The following is a 14,495-nucleotide window of genomic DNA, read 5'->3' as shown; positions in this document are numbered from 1 at the left end:
ATATAGAGAGCTTTGAGAATATCTTGAAGTCAACGGCCAAAATCGAAACTACTAATCATCCAACATAAAAGAAAAACTATCCTCCCAAAAAATCAAGTTGTTCTTTTCAACGAAACTATACCCATAGTCAAAAGCGCTAAATATCTTGGTCTGGTCATAAACAGAAAATTTAATTGGAAAGATCACGTTAAAACAGTTATCAACAAAGCACAAGCAGCCTGTCACAGATTACAAATCCTTCTTCAGAACCCCCAAAATGGAACTCAGATTTAAACGTTTACTTTACATCTCGATGATCCGTCCCATCCTGACTTATGCATCTCCAGCTTGGTGCAACATCTCCACATCACTCCTTAAAAAACTCAAAATATGCCAGAATAAAATCCTCAGGAAAATAACAAAAGTAAGATGGTTTATCCGCACTAAAAACATACATCGCGACCTCAACATAGATTTTTTAGATCATCATATTGCAAAGTTAAATTTCAGATTTTTCGAAAAGACCATAAATTGTGACACCGCAGGATTCAACGAAATTTTTACTTTTGAAAACTTAAGAGAAGACATAAACCTCAGACCGATGACAGCTCACTTTTGTAGTGACGTAATTTTAACTAAAATACAAAATATTTAATTTCCTTTTATTCCAATTGCATTCAATACGAATGGGATTCAAGACGAATGGGAAAAAGGCCGCTAACGGCCCCAGGCGCCCAGATATATTTCGATGATGATGATGATGCTTTGAGAATACCGCAGACATCTATTAAAAAAATAGTTAAAATTAAAATTGAAGTACTTACTTGCGGGCAAATCAGCGGGTAACAGCTAGTTCATATTAATGGTTACCAAAAATTAAAGGTTATTAAAGTTTATAAGATTATTTTAAAAGGTGACCAATGTTATTTTGAAAAGTTGCCGAAGATGGCGAGTACATTACATTAACTAGCACATCTATTTTTTTTAAAAAAAATCCTCACCTTAGCTACACAAATTTGGTTTAGGAACTTATTGAATCGAAAGGTAACATATCAATAATTTATTTATTAATATAATAATTAAATAAATAAATTGTAAGCTCAAAAAGCACTCAAATGTGATAAATTATAGTTTGAATAATTGTCACAATTGGGTATAATATAAAAAAATCACAACTACTTCCACTTAGTAGGAATAACATTTACCATGACGCAATGCTAAATTCTATGCCACTGTCCACATAAATGCCACTATCCACATAAATCAATTATTAATCAAAAATCGAATATCAATTACTTTTCTTTATAATGCAATAAAATCTGGCGAGCAGCTATTTAAACGATCAAACACTTAGTTTGTTTATTTGTGGCTTGAAGTTAGGCTCGCAGAAAATGCCGTTCATGGGTTAAATTTAGTAGGAATAACACAACCTGTGACGTAGGCTATAGTATACCCAATTGAGGAATTATTTTTGTTCTTATAATTATAAATATTTGTCTTGTGGTGACCTGCCTACTACAACTCAACGCTGCCAGTCTCGTATCCCATAGCAACGAGGAACATAAAAAGAAAACTGTTGTTTTTCTTTCTGTTGTTTGATAATTCTCCTGTTTTTAATATGTACGTTATTGTTATTATTCAAAGCTGTTAATATATTATATTTTATAATAAGAAGCGAGTCTACTTATTTCTCACAAAAAGTATTCCTCCACACTCTGGNTGCGTAAGGAAGTAGTAAAGCACGCATTGGGATTATTTTTCTATTTTGTATCATGATAGAGATGGAAATAATTTCAGTAGTTCTTCTGTTGCCTACAATTCTGAAATGTCCCGAACTCTTACTTTCAGTGGTTTGTGTGATTTAATGGCTATCGGACAGATTTTGAATTATTTTATTATAAAATTCAATATATAGAGAGAGCTTTGAGAATATCACAAACATCTTTAAAAAAATAGTTAAAAATTAAAATCGAAGTACTTCCTTGCGGGCAAATCAGCGGGAAACAGTTAGTTCATATTAATGGTTACCAAAAATTAAAAGTTACCATTAAAGTTTATAAGATAATTTTGAAAGGTTGCCAAAGATGGCGAGTACATTACATTAATTAACACATCTATTTTTAAAAAAAAAAAAATCCTCACCTTAGCTACACAAATTTGGTTTAGGAACTTATTAATCGAAAGGTAACATATCAATAATTTATTTATTAATATAATAATTAAATAAATCAATTGTAGGCTCAGAAACATTCAAATGTGATAAATTAAGTTTGTGATAAATTATAGTTTAAATAATTGTGACAATTGAGGAATTATTTTTGTTCATATAATTATAAATATTTGTCGTGAAATCCTATCTTGATTGTCATACAAAGAATCATACATTAAAACATAAAGTTAGCTACCACTGTCAGAGGTTTTCCAAAAAAGCGTAAAAAGTTGGCAGCCATGCAATTTGGCGAGTTTTTTTTTGTCCACCTAGAAGAGAATTATTAAAATCGATGAATATCCCTCAACTTTTCATAAATTTAATGAGCCTAAACAATGTAGCGTTGATATATCGTTCCAAATATTAAAATATTAGATCACAAACCCTTTTTATTTTCGCAAAATTGCTGTTACTGCATCCATCATAATTGGCCTAGAGAGAGATAACTAAGGATTCAAACCTCAATCTAATAATAATGAATAACTGTTATGAACTAACAACAGCTCTTAAAATGTGCATATTTTATATGACATTTCACATGATGTCAGACCCATCGAAAAACAGCCTTATTATGCAGAACTAAAAATATATTAATTTTTATTGGTATGCTAATTTATTATGCTAATGCAATAGCTACAGTTTTATTTTCATGAAACTGTAGCTATTGCATCATAATTGGCCTAGAGGGCGTTACCTAAAGATTCTAAATTCAACCTATTAGTAATGAATAACTGATATAAACTCCCATCAGTTCTTAATATTTGCATAATATTTGACTGAAAAGTATTATTTTAAGATGACGCCCAAGCCTTCGAAAAACAATCTTAATTATGCAAAACTAAAAATGTATTCATTTTAGTGGTATGCTAATTTATTGTGCTAACGCTGATGCTACAGTTTTATTTTCACAAAAATGTAAGTACTGCATCACAATTAAAACATAGAGGGCTAAGACAGAACAGAAGATTCAAAACAATAATAATGAATAGCTCTTATAAACTAACAACAGTTTGTTAAAATTTGTATAATATTTAATTAAAAAACTTCATTTCATATGGGATCATAGCCTTCGAAAAGCAGCCTTCTTATGCATGGTATGCAAATTAATTATTTTCGTTTCCCACTAAAATCTAATAGTTCAATTTGAATTTGTCAAGTTTCTAGAAATCTAGCAGCCCAAATACCATGATTAAGTGTTTTTCAACTAATCAGGCTTCGAATATTTAAACAGAACGTTAAAAAAAAATTCTTGAGATCTTAGTTTTGATTTCAGATAATCATATCATTACAATATCCATACAAAGCACCAGCTGAAGTATCGACTGTACCAACAAACAAATAAATATAGCATAAAGGTATGTAAGCAAGACAGCTGTATAGTCAAATCGACCTCTGCAAATGCAGCCACCTGCCCATATACTGGGCGTTCTCGAAGAAAAATAAAAATCTTCTTCGTGGTTTCTGAGCACGAAATGTTCGAGAGGTGAGAAGTCTTCCATCTGTCCCGCTGTTACCAAACGTTATCCCAAGGTTAGAATAAAAAAGAACAACCCCATATAGAACTAGTTTCGAGAGATCGTTAGTATTCCGACCACTGTCGCACTTTTAGGCAATATCTAATAACAGAAGTTAATTAAATGTGGAAATACTAGAAGGAAATGAGATGGAATTGAAAATTTACATACAACGTAAGCGTCACCCATACAGATTTTTGTTCGATGTTAATCTGTTCTTCGAATATTCTGCCGCCATATTGTGCTTTTGAAATAACTCTTTTTAGCGAATCGTATATTTCAAGACTTTCTAAGTTATTCGTAACTGTGAGTAGACCTGAAAATAGCCACTCGCCTCGTGGCGAGTCCATAAAAAAGACTGACGACTTAAATAAGCAATCTGCCACTTTTTACCATCTTTTTTTTTAATTGTTTAATGATAAACGTACGTCATTGTCGAAAAAGACTCTAAAAAACAGAATTTTCACTAAAATGTCCAATCGTTCCTTTCAAAATTTCGATGGAAAGATTCTTGCGATGGAATGATTCATGTTTTTGTGATGGAAAGATTCACGGGGAAGAATTCATTAACAATTCATATATTTTAAAGTTGTAATGTATACATTAAATGTATTTCGCCTCCACAAATATTTTTAAATACAGTTCTTTAAAGGCAGTATGCTTAACTAAATTTTGTCACATATTTATGTTATTTTTATCATTAAATTAACTTTTCATAACCGCAAATTATTTCTAATATGATTTTTTGTTTCTCAAAAAAATATAATTTTATGTAAGCAAAAAAATTTTGTAAAAAGCAGGTGTTAAATGAAAAAGATCTATCTATCTATATCACTGACTCATTAGGTTTGAGGAAGAAAAATGGCGACTAAATTATTAGAGTCTACCGGCCATTGGCTACAAACTAAAAACTTAAATTTTCTGGTCTAACTGTTAAGTTATCTTTCAACCATCTTTATCCAAACGCCATCTATGCTTATTATGAAAATGACACGAAATATACAGACGGAGAAAAACCTCTGTTTTGTAATTTATGAAGATATAAGTGTTTATGTCCTAATTTTATATTATTTAAAAAGTCACTCCAACGCTTTATTGTTTGGAATAAAAAAGTAAAAATAAATAAATAAAATAAATTGTAGGATTTGAGAGTTGTTAATTGATTTTTTTTAAAGAAAAATTTACTAATATTATAAATCTTAGCTATCGGTTCGGCTTTAAGTACAGATAGTTCTTTTCATAATTTCCTTGACGCAGATGGTCACCTTTTATTTCCTTTTCCTTTGGAGGGATTAATTGCAAGCAAAAATATATTTTGACCTAAAAACAGCCTAAAAATTACTAAAAAAAGTATTTTCCTTGACGTAATTTCATTCATAAAAATTCATATTTTCCTTGACGCAGATGGTACACCTTTTATATATATTTTTTCGGAGGTGTTAATTGCGAGCAAAAATACCTTTTGACCTAAAAATTACTGAAAAAAGTATTTTCCTTGACGCAATTTCATTCATAAAAATTCATTATTTCCTTGATGTAGATGGTACACCTTTTAGATATATTTTTTCGGAGGTGTTAATTGCGAGCAAAAATATCTTTTGACCTAAAAACAGCCTAAAAATTACTAAAAAAAAGTATTTTCCTTGACGCAATTTCATTCATAAAAATTCACAATTTCCTTGACGCAGATGGTACACCTTTTATATATATTTTTTCGGAGGTGTTAATTGCGAGCAAAAATACCTTTTGACCTAAAAATTACTGAAAAAAGTATTTTCCTTGACGCAATTTCATTCATNAACTTATTTTAATAATTTATTTCTTCGCATTAAAGGAAGTTAACTTTTTAATTTATTTTATGAAATTTTGAGTCTTATATTCTTTAGGAATGTTCAAAGCTCTCGACCTCGTAAACTCTTCGAGGAAATTTTTTTCCACTTTTTTCTTTCCCCGTATTTAACTTTAATTCCATGTTAGAAATGTTTCCACGTGTAATTTTCTTGCAATGTTCTTTATTTTGCTTTTTAAGGAAATTTGAAAAATAAAGGGATTTTAATGTTTTATAAGCATTACTCATACCTCTGCACCCTCTTTTTAGCAAAAATAAGCAAATCATAAACCCTTCCCCCCATCAAGCCCACCCGAGCAATTCTATGGATGTTTTTATGAATATTAATAAAATTTTTATCTATTCCCATATAATATCTACGTATTTTAGGCCTAGATACATATTTACAAAAAAAAATTCTGACAAAAAATTAGCTTCAAATACTATATTAGACAAATATCAACGCTTCGATGGGACAAAACCGTGCATCAATAATGTCAATTAATGATGTTTGTGAAGAACTTTGGCGTCAAAAACCACAAAAATTGTGCAATAATTGTTTAATAATAATATTGTGCAATATGCCACAAAAAATTGAATTTGAAAGAATAAATAAATACTCTTAAAATTCGATTGTATATTTAGTTGGTAATCGTATTCCGAAAAATGTATATTTTTTTAAAGTTTTATTGCGAAACAAGAAGACACAAATGTGAACAATTTACTAGACAATGTCTAGTAAATCTAGTAGTCAATTATTAGACTGATGAAAAGTAATACTTTGTGAAAAAAGGGAAGAAGGGGTCGAAATATTGAAAAAAAAAATAAAACATTACTTATTGACAGCCCTAGCCTTCCCCCCTATTTTTATATAAAAAAAAAACTTTTTTTATTTTTACTAAATTTACTTTTAATTAAAAAAGGAATATTTACCGTTCAAAACCTAAAAAAAAACAGCTACTTTTATCAATATCTAAAAACAGCCTAATGTTTACGTAATGAGGAAACTAAGTTCATTAAAAACTCATTAGCGTATAGCAAAAATGCTGTTATAATTAACTTCAGAAAAAGAAAATAATTTACAGAAGATTGCTAGATACTATATATATTTTTCAGATTTTTTTATGGCTTTGGTTTTAATGCTGACGGGGCAATGTAGATCCAATTATTTGCAGAGCAAAAACATTATCACATTTAGCAAATATATGTTTTAGATAAAGAGGGAGAAAAAAAAATTCAAACCTTTATTAAGTTTATATCTGAAATTCTAACGGTTGTACGGGATATGACGTCATTTATTGATAACGCTTACGCAGGTAAACGCAGATGGTAGAAGCTTCCTGTGAATATTAATTTTTTTTTGCATAACGAACGATATTGCGGTGAAAGTTTTGAAGGATGTAAATTTAAGCATAAAACGATAAATTTTATAAAATAAAATTCCATAGTTTTAAAAAATGTGTACACGTAATCTTAACAACAATAAAGCATAAAACGATAATTTTTATGAAATAAAATTCCATAATTTTTAAAAATGTGTACACATAATCTTAACAGTAATAAAGCATAAAACGATAATTTTTATAAAATAAAGTTCCATAGTTTTTAAAAATGTGTACACGTAATCTTAACAGTAATGAAGCATAAAACGATAATTTTTATAAAATAAAATTCCATAGTTTTTAAAAATGTGTACACGTAATCTTAACAGTAATAAAGACAGTTTTCATATCAATTAAAATAAAAATTGAATAAAAATCAAGCTACCGAGAATTTAATTTTATTTTCATAAAATTATGAAAGTTTTAATAATAAATTAATCAGATAATCAACAATCGTATAACGTTCAGTTTTGCGATTATTGATGATCAAGTGCATATTATTGAATTAGATGATCAAGTGCATAGATCTAAACGTTAAATTAATATTATTAGTATTTACAAATACTTCAGTTTATTAGCATGAATCAAATTTTAATTAGAATATAAATATTGGCTTATCTATATTTATTAGTTAATAAACGTTTTAACTCAGATTATTAACAAGGAATAAAAGTTTAATTAGAATATTAGCAACCTCAATTTAATTAATAAATATAAGTTCATTAACTTGAATGTAACTCAATAATTAGTGCTAAAATATAATTAAATTATTAAAAATTTCTAAAATGTAATTTAATTATGATCACAACTTTAACACTCATTCGACGTTATCTAAATGTTGAATTAAATTACAAACTATTACCAACACTTAGATTACTTTGAGAGTTTAAACGCTTAATTAAGTTATTAGTAATAAATAAACACTTTTTCGATTATAAAAATTATAATTAAATGTTTTGTATTATTATGATTTGAAGTTAGTTAAATGAGTAACAATGACATTTAATTAGATGTCTTAACAATAAATTAGCAACTAACTATAATTGTAATAATATAACTTTCTAAAAATATATTGACTAAATTGTGTAATAATCTAAGGATGGCAATGACTAAACGCTTAAATTTTAAAATTGATGATTAAATTTTTTATTACGACTAGCAATGATTAAACATTTAATTATACAATTAGAAAAAACTGCTTTAACGTCAGCGATGACTAAACACTTAATTAGATGTCTAAGAATAAGTTAACAACTAACTATAACTGGAATGTAATAATATAACTTTCTAAAAATACTTTGACTAAATTCTGTAATAATCTAATGACATTGGCAATGACTAAATGCTTAAATTGTAAAATTTATGACTAAATTTTTTATTACGACTAGCAATGACTGAACATTTAAACAATTAGAAAAAACTATTTTAACGTCAGAAATGACTAAACACTTAATTAGATATCTCACAATAAGGTTACAATTAACAATAACTGTAATAATATAACTTTCTAAAAATACTTTGACTAAATTCTGTAATAATCTTATGACATTGGCAATGACTAAATGCTTAAATTGTAAAATTTATGATTAAATTTCTTATTACGACTAGCAATGACTGAACATTTAAACAATTAGAAAAAACTATTTTAACGTCAGAAATGACTAAACACTTAATTAGATATCTCACAATAAGGTTACAATTAACAATAACTGTAATAATATAACTTTCTAAAAATACTTTAACTAAATTGTGTAAGAATCTAATGATATTGACAATGATTAAACATTTAAATTTTTAAAATTTATGACTAAATATTTTATTACGACTAGCAATGACTAAACATTTAAACAATTAGAAAAAACTGTTTTAACGTCAGCAATGACTAAACACTTAATTAGATATCTCACAATAAGTTAACAATTAACAATAACAGTAATAATATAACTTTCTAAAAATACTGTGACTATATTGTGTAATAATCTAATGATATATTGGCAATGACTAAATGCTTAAATTGTAAAATTTATGATTAAATTTTTTATTACGACTAGCAATGACTGAACATTTAAACAATTAGAAAAAACTATTTTAACGTCAGCGATGTCTAAACACTTAATTAGATGTTAGATGTCTCACAATAAGTTAACAACTAACAATAACTGTTATAATATATTTTTCTAAAAATACTTTGACTAAAGAGTGTAATAATCTAATCATATTGGCAATGACTAAACGCTTAAATTTTGAAATATGACTAAATATTTAAACAATTAGAAAAAAAAACTGTTTTAACGTCAGCGATGACTAAACACTTAATTAGATGTCTCACAATAAGTTAACAACTAACAATAATTGTAATAATATAACTTTCTAAAAATACTTTGACTAAATTGTGTAATAATCTAACAATGTTTAAAAGCGCAAATTATAAGATTTGTGATCAATTTTATAATAAGATTACTGAGACTAGCGATGACTAAGCACTTAATTAGATGTCTAACAATAACTAAGTAGACTAAGAGTTCAGATACTTCAACTTATTTTCAAACGTCAAAAATAAACTTTTCGGTTAGATGTAATAAAAGAACAAGGAAATAAAGACTTGGAAATATTCTTTAATTTTAGAACGTAGTTCGACACTTCCTTTAGCTTCTTTTTTCTTTCCAAACATTCGATTCTGTTTTTTAGTGCTAGTTATCGAACAAAAATACATTTTATTTGTTCTACGAGAGTTCATTACATGCTTATAAATATAAACAAAAACCATTTCCTTTCAGACGAGAATTACTATGGCGACCATTTTGAAACTAATAAAACTGTATCGAATATTGGGTTTATTTATTTTTTAGTGTAGTATTCAATGCAATTATCTTATGCAGCTGTGTTTATGGTTAAATGTTTGTTGTTATACTGTTGCTGGGTTTTACGGAAAAATGGCGTTTAAGAGGTATGAGTTTTGAAAATATTTTAAATATTTCTTTTCCCCTTCCTTTAACAGTGTTTTGTACTAAGCTTTTTATATGCAAAATGAAATATCGAAAATTATTGCCTTTATTTTTGCAATAATTGGTCATTTATCATTTAAATGAAAGTAACTTGTTTGTCATAAAATAATATTGATTGTTAAAAAATGTAAAGCCATAATTCATTGTATAAATAATATGTATGTTTGCAGTTTCATAGCGTGAGGAAATTTAAGGGAAGTATCGTGAATTATTTAGCGTTTATATTACGGCAATAATCGATAGTTTTGTTTTTTATTAGTGCTATAACAATTCATAAAAAATTATTCCATAAAAATTTAATATATTATAATTTATTAATTGAAAAAATTTCGAATTTAAAATGTGAAACTTTATTGTAGTATTTTAAATCTCTTTACACAATATTTTTAAGGATGTCTTATAATTGAAGAAATTAAAGCTATTATAACTACAACCCACGATTTTTCTAAACTTGTGATTTTTTTCCATCTAACTTTTACTTAGTATTGTTTCTCTGTAGGTATATTCCAAGTTTTTGAGAAATATCCTCTAGATAATAGTATTATAATAGAGAGAAAAACCTCATTATTTGCATGCAAATTGTGGTATTTCTCACAAAATAAATAAACAAATATATGTATACATTTATTTATTTTTTTATTGCCCAGTACAGTTTTTACTGCAAGTACATGGAATTCATAAAATAAGTTCAAAATATCGAGAAAACATGGAAAAAAATAAAAAGAAATTTTTTTAAAAAAAAGAGTAGAAAAATTTTTTTTAAATAAAATATTCTTAAAAAATTTTAAAAATTGAAAAATAAACAAATAAATAAAAAGCCGAAAAACAGATCATGCAAAAGACACAATCTTACTATCAGCCCGCATGACTAAAGCTGCCAAAAGATTACCCTCCGATATTGCATCAATATAGCCAAAGCAAAACACGTCTATACAATAGTAATAATACACGTAATAATAATGACACATTGCCGTAAAAAGTTTAGGATTACATTTAAAGTTTAGAATATTATTTAATTACAAGTAAGGAAAATTTCTTAATTTTTATGAATAATAGATTCCCTTATTTAAGAGTATAGAAAATTTTCTTAATTAGGCAATTAAAAATTCCTTAAGTAAAAGGTACACTTTTAAAAAATTTTCGGAGAAAATGGCTGAATAAAAATTTATTAAATTGCTATTTTGCCATATTCAAACAAAACAGTCACACCATCATAAATAAGATGGTATTTTGACTGTTAATTCTGAGAAAAAAACCGTTTATTAGCTGCTTTCAACTAATACGGTTAAACAATCAAAATGTTATAGCACCACCTAATGAAGCTACTTAATTCCCAAATGACCCTGGATTATTAGAACACAATGCTCCATCCATGCATTATAAAACTTCTTAACACATAAAATCCAGTATCTCCCATCTCTTAAGATATGTAAAACAACCAGATAAACTAATTAAACCACATTCCACAGTTCATTTAATGAAACACAACTCAACCACAACCTCACTCCACTGCCCATTATCTAACGAAAAGTCTAACTTCTTGATGTCCAGTTAAATTTCTTTTTTACGGTTCTGAAAATCTAGCTAGTTGTAAATGGTTAAAAAATCGCATAGTTTTGTTTTCATGGTTTTTTAACCACACTAGATGTAAACTGTTTCAAAACCATAAAGGTAAAAAATTTTCTTTACCGTAAACTACACGGTTAATTAAATGGACAGACTACTGTTATTATACCGTAATTTTAGAATAAAAATTCTAACAGTGTAAATCAACTATAAAAACAGCCGCTTAATTTAAACTTAAATGTATTATTTATTCTTTCATCGATAAAAGAAAGTGAAATTATAAATTAAACTTTTTATTTGTAGAATAGTATTTTATTTTACGTTCGAGTTGCATTTTAATATTTACTTAATAGAATACTTTAGGGCAGTGTTTCCCAAAGTGTGGTACGCGTACCACCAGGGGTACGGGAACAGTTTAGCGGGAGTGCGTGTTCTTTTGAGAAATATCTTGCTTTCGAAACATTTTATTTAAAAACAAAGCTATCAATGAAAATTTACGATTAAGTATTTTTCTATTGGCTATTTTTTACAGAGTTATCAGTTAATAATTAGTGGTGTCAACAGACAGATGTAATTTTTACTTTTGTGCAATTTTTTTATAGTAAAAAATACATTCATTTATAATTAGTGGTACACAGCGTTACGAAAAATTTAGAAAAGGTACACAAAAGTCATAAGTTTGGGAAACACTGCTTTAAGGCAACCTTAAGTGAACGAAAGATGATAATATTTGAATTTTTTTTTTAATTAGGAAAAAATCTAAGAATAAAACCAAAATGTATACATTCGATAAGGGTTTAAAATTAACTATGGGCATTGTTTTTAATTCATAATTGAATGAAAAATATTTCCACGTGTGTCTATTACCATAATGAATGAACAATGTTATTGATCCCTTTGCAGGTCAAGGCACCATCAAGAATCAAAGAGGCGTGAATTGTGGAGAATTTAACAAGCTGTTTAGAATACTATGGCAACTGGAAATACAACAATAGTATTTTTAGAAATCTACAGATGGCAACAGCCTTACTTGCTTCTTTTAAGAATTCAAAAACATCGAGAATTGTAAATTATCGCTTGATCGTTTATTAATTTTTGAAAATTTGAACTATATTTTCTTTTTTTTCTTGCTTATGGAAATTTATTTTAACCGTGTAGGGGATTGGGGAGGGGGTTAGTATGGATATTTTTTACAAAATTGTGAAAAAAATACATAATTTTTAACTCGAGAAGTACTTTTCTTTCTAACTATAACCGAAACATTTTACTGCATTCTGGTTTATATCTATACTTAAAAGTAGTTTAGTTTATCCTTAATAATTCTTTTAGAAAAGGTTGTTTTGCCCACACTAAAGCCTTATTGGAGAATAAATATAGACGTATATTTATTGAAATACTAATTTGGTAATAGAGTATAACACTATACCAAGAAAGACCTCTTGAAGGCCAATCAATACATTTGAAAAACGTTATTCAATTTGGTTTATTTGATAAATATTTTCTTTTTCTTTTCTTTTTTTCTTTTAAAATTGAAATTTAATTTCTTTTTTTAAATCGAAAAGTCAACTTTAAATATATATTTAGGTGCAGTTCTGGTAGTTCTACCAGTCGAAGGAAATTAGGTAACGATTTCTTATGTGAGAAATAATTTTTTTTTTCTGGAGAAAGGAAAGGATTATGATTTGAAGAACGATAACAATATTTTTACCAGCATAATGCACAACTACTTTTTTCTTAATTATCATTATTTAAAAAACTGACTAGCACGAAATCGTTACCTTTTTTTTAATGGGTGTTCTCAAGAAATTTCTATTAATTTATGTCGATCATGAATAAAAAAAAATTTCTTGCCATTTAAATAAACGACATGTGATTTAAAAACGAAAAAAAAAAAATTTAAGTTGCTAACTTTTTAATTAAAAAATCCACTTAAGATATGTCCACATTATACCACCATTACTTTAGCCCTTTTAAGATATATGTTGGTGATTATGCCAAATGCTGATTAATTTCAACTATTAGAGCAAATAATAATGTAATAAACTGAATCATTTTACACATATTATAACACTCAGTCGAAGTTCTAAAAATAAAATATGTTAATAAAAAAGTAAAGAGGAAATTTTAGAGCTACTTTTGCACTTTAAAAACATTATTTTGCAAATTTCTATTTTAGTATTTACAGTACGATTAAGCAACTGCACATGGACGTGTGCAATATTGTTGCCAATTCACAACAACTCACAGAGGAGATCTTAACCAATAAATAAAGTTATTCAAGATGACCACTTTAGCCCCATGTCCACACTTGCCCTTCCCATTATGAAACATAATTTATTTATTTTTTTTTTTTTAAGAAAAGGAAGAAAAAGAAAAAAACATAAAAAAGGAAAAAATTTCTCATTTTGGAATGTCTTTTGAATAAAAAAATTAACAAAAATAAAATAATAAATAAATTAAAATCACTAACAAATAACAAAATACAATGCAACACACATACAATAGTAATGAGACCATTGCACTGTGAGAATTTCCGGCCTATAACTTTTACTTTCTATTTTACTACTTAAATTTAATGATATAAATCGGTTTTTCTCAGAATTCTTTTTACGAAGAAAAAGCAATGTAAAAGTAGTCAACATTTATTATAAAATATACCTTTCATTTACTATTTCAATTTAATATTTTTTTTTAAATATTCCTTATATTTAAAAAAATAATGTAAAAAAAAGTCCTTATGGAATATATATTTCATTTACTATTTAAATAATTACCTTGCATGTATTACCTAAATTTAAAAAGTTTTATAGAAAAAATATTCTTTGTAATTGAATTAAGTATTACAAAATTGTAAAGTGAGTCGTTACAATATATATATTCTATTTACTACTTAAATAATTACCTTTCATCCACATTTTAAATTAAAATAAACAAAATTTCTTTTTCAAAAGAAAAAAGAATTATACTTTCATTTTTAGTATATTTTTAAATTTGAACAAAGTAATGTAAAAG

General features: G+C 27.0%; 1 long non-coding RNA gene across 1 annotated transcript; it reads left to right on the top strand.

The window, feature by feature from the left end:
- The first annotated feature begins 9,575 nt into the window (after positions 1-9,575).
- LOC122270563 (uncharacterized) lies at positions 9,576-12,715 on the top strand. Its single transcript, XR_006225883.2, has 2 exons — positions 9,576-9,859; positions 12,387-12,715. It is a non-coding gene; the product is annotated as an uncharacterized lncRNA (long non-coding RNA).
- Positions 12,716-14,495: the final 1,780 nt, after the last annotated feature.

Source organism: Parasteatoda tepidariorum, chromosome 9 (assembly GCF_043381705.1).
Source record: "Parasteatoda tepidariorum isolate YZ-2023 chromosome 9, CAS_Ptep_4.0, whole genome shotgun sequence".
NCBI classification, from domain to species: Eukaryota; Metazoa; Arthropoda; class Arachnida; order Araneae; family Theridiidae; genus Parasteatoda; species Parasteatoda tepidariorum.
Note: the sequence above shows the minus strand (reverse complement) of the source record. Positions and strands in the feature narration are given on the sequence as shown.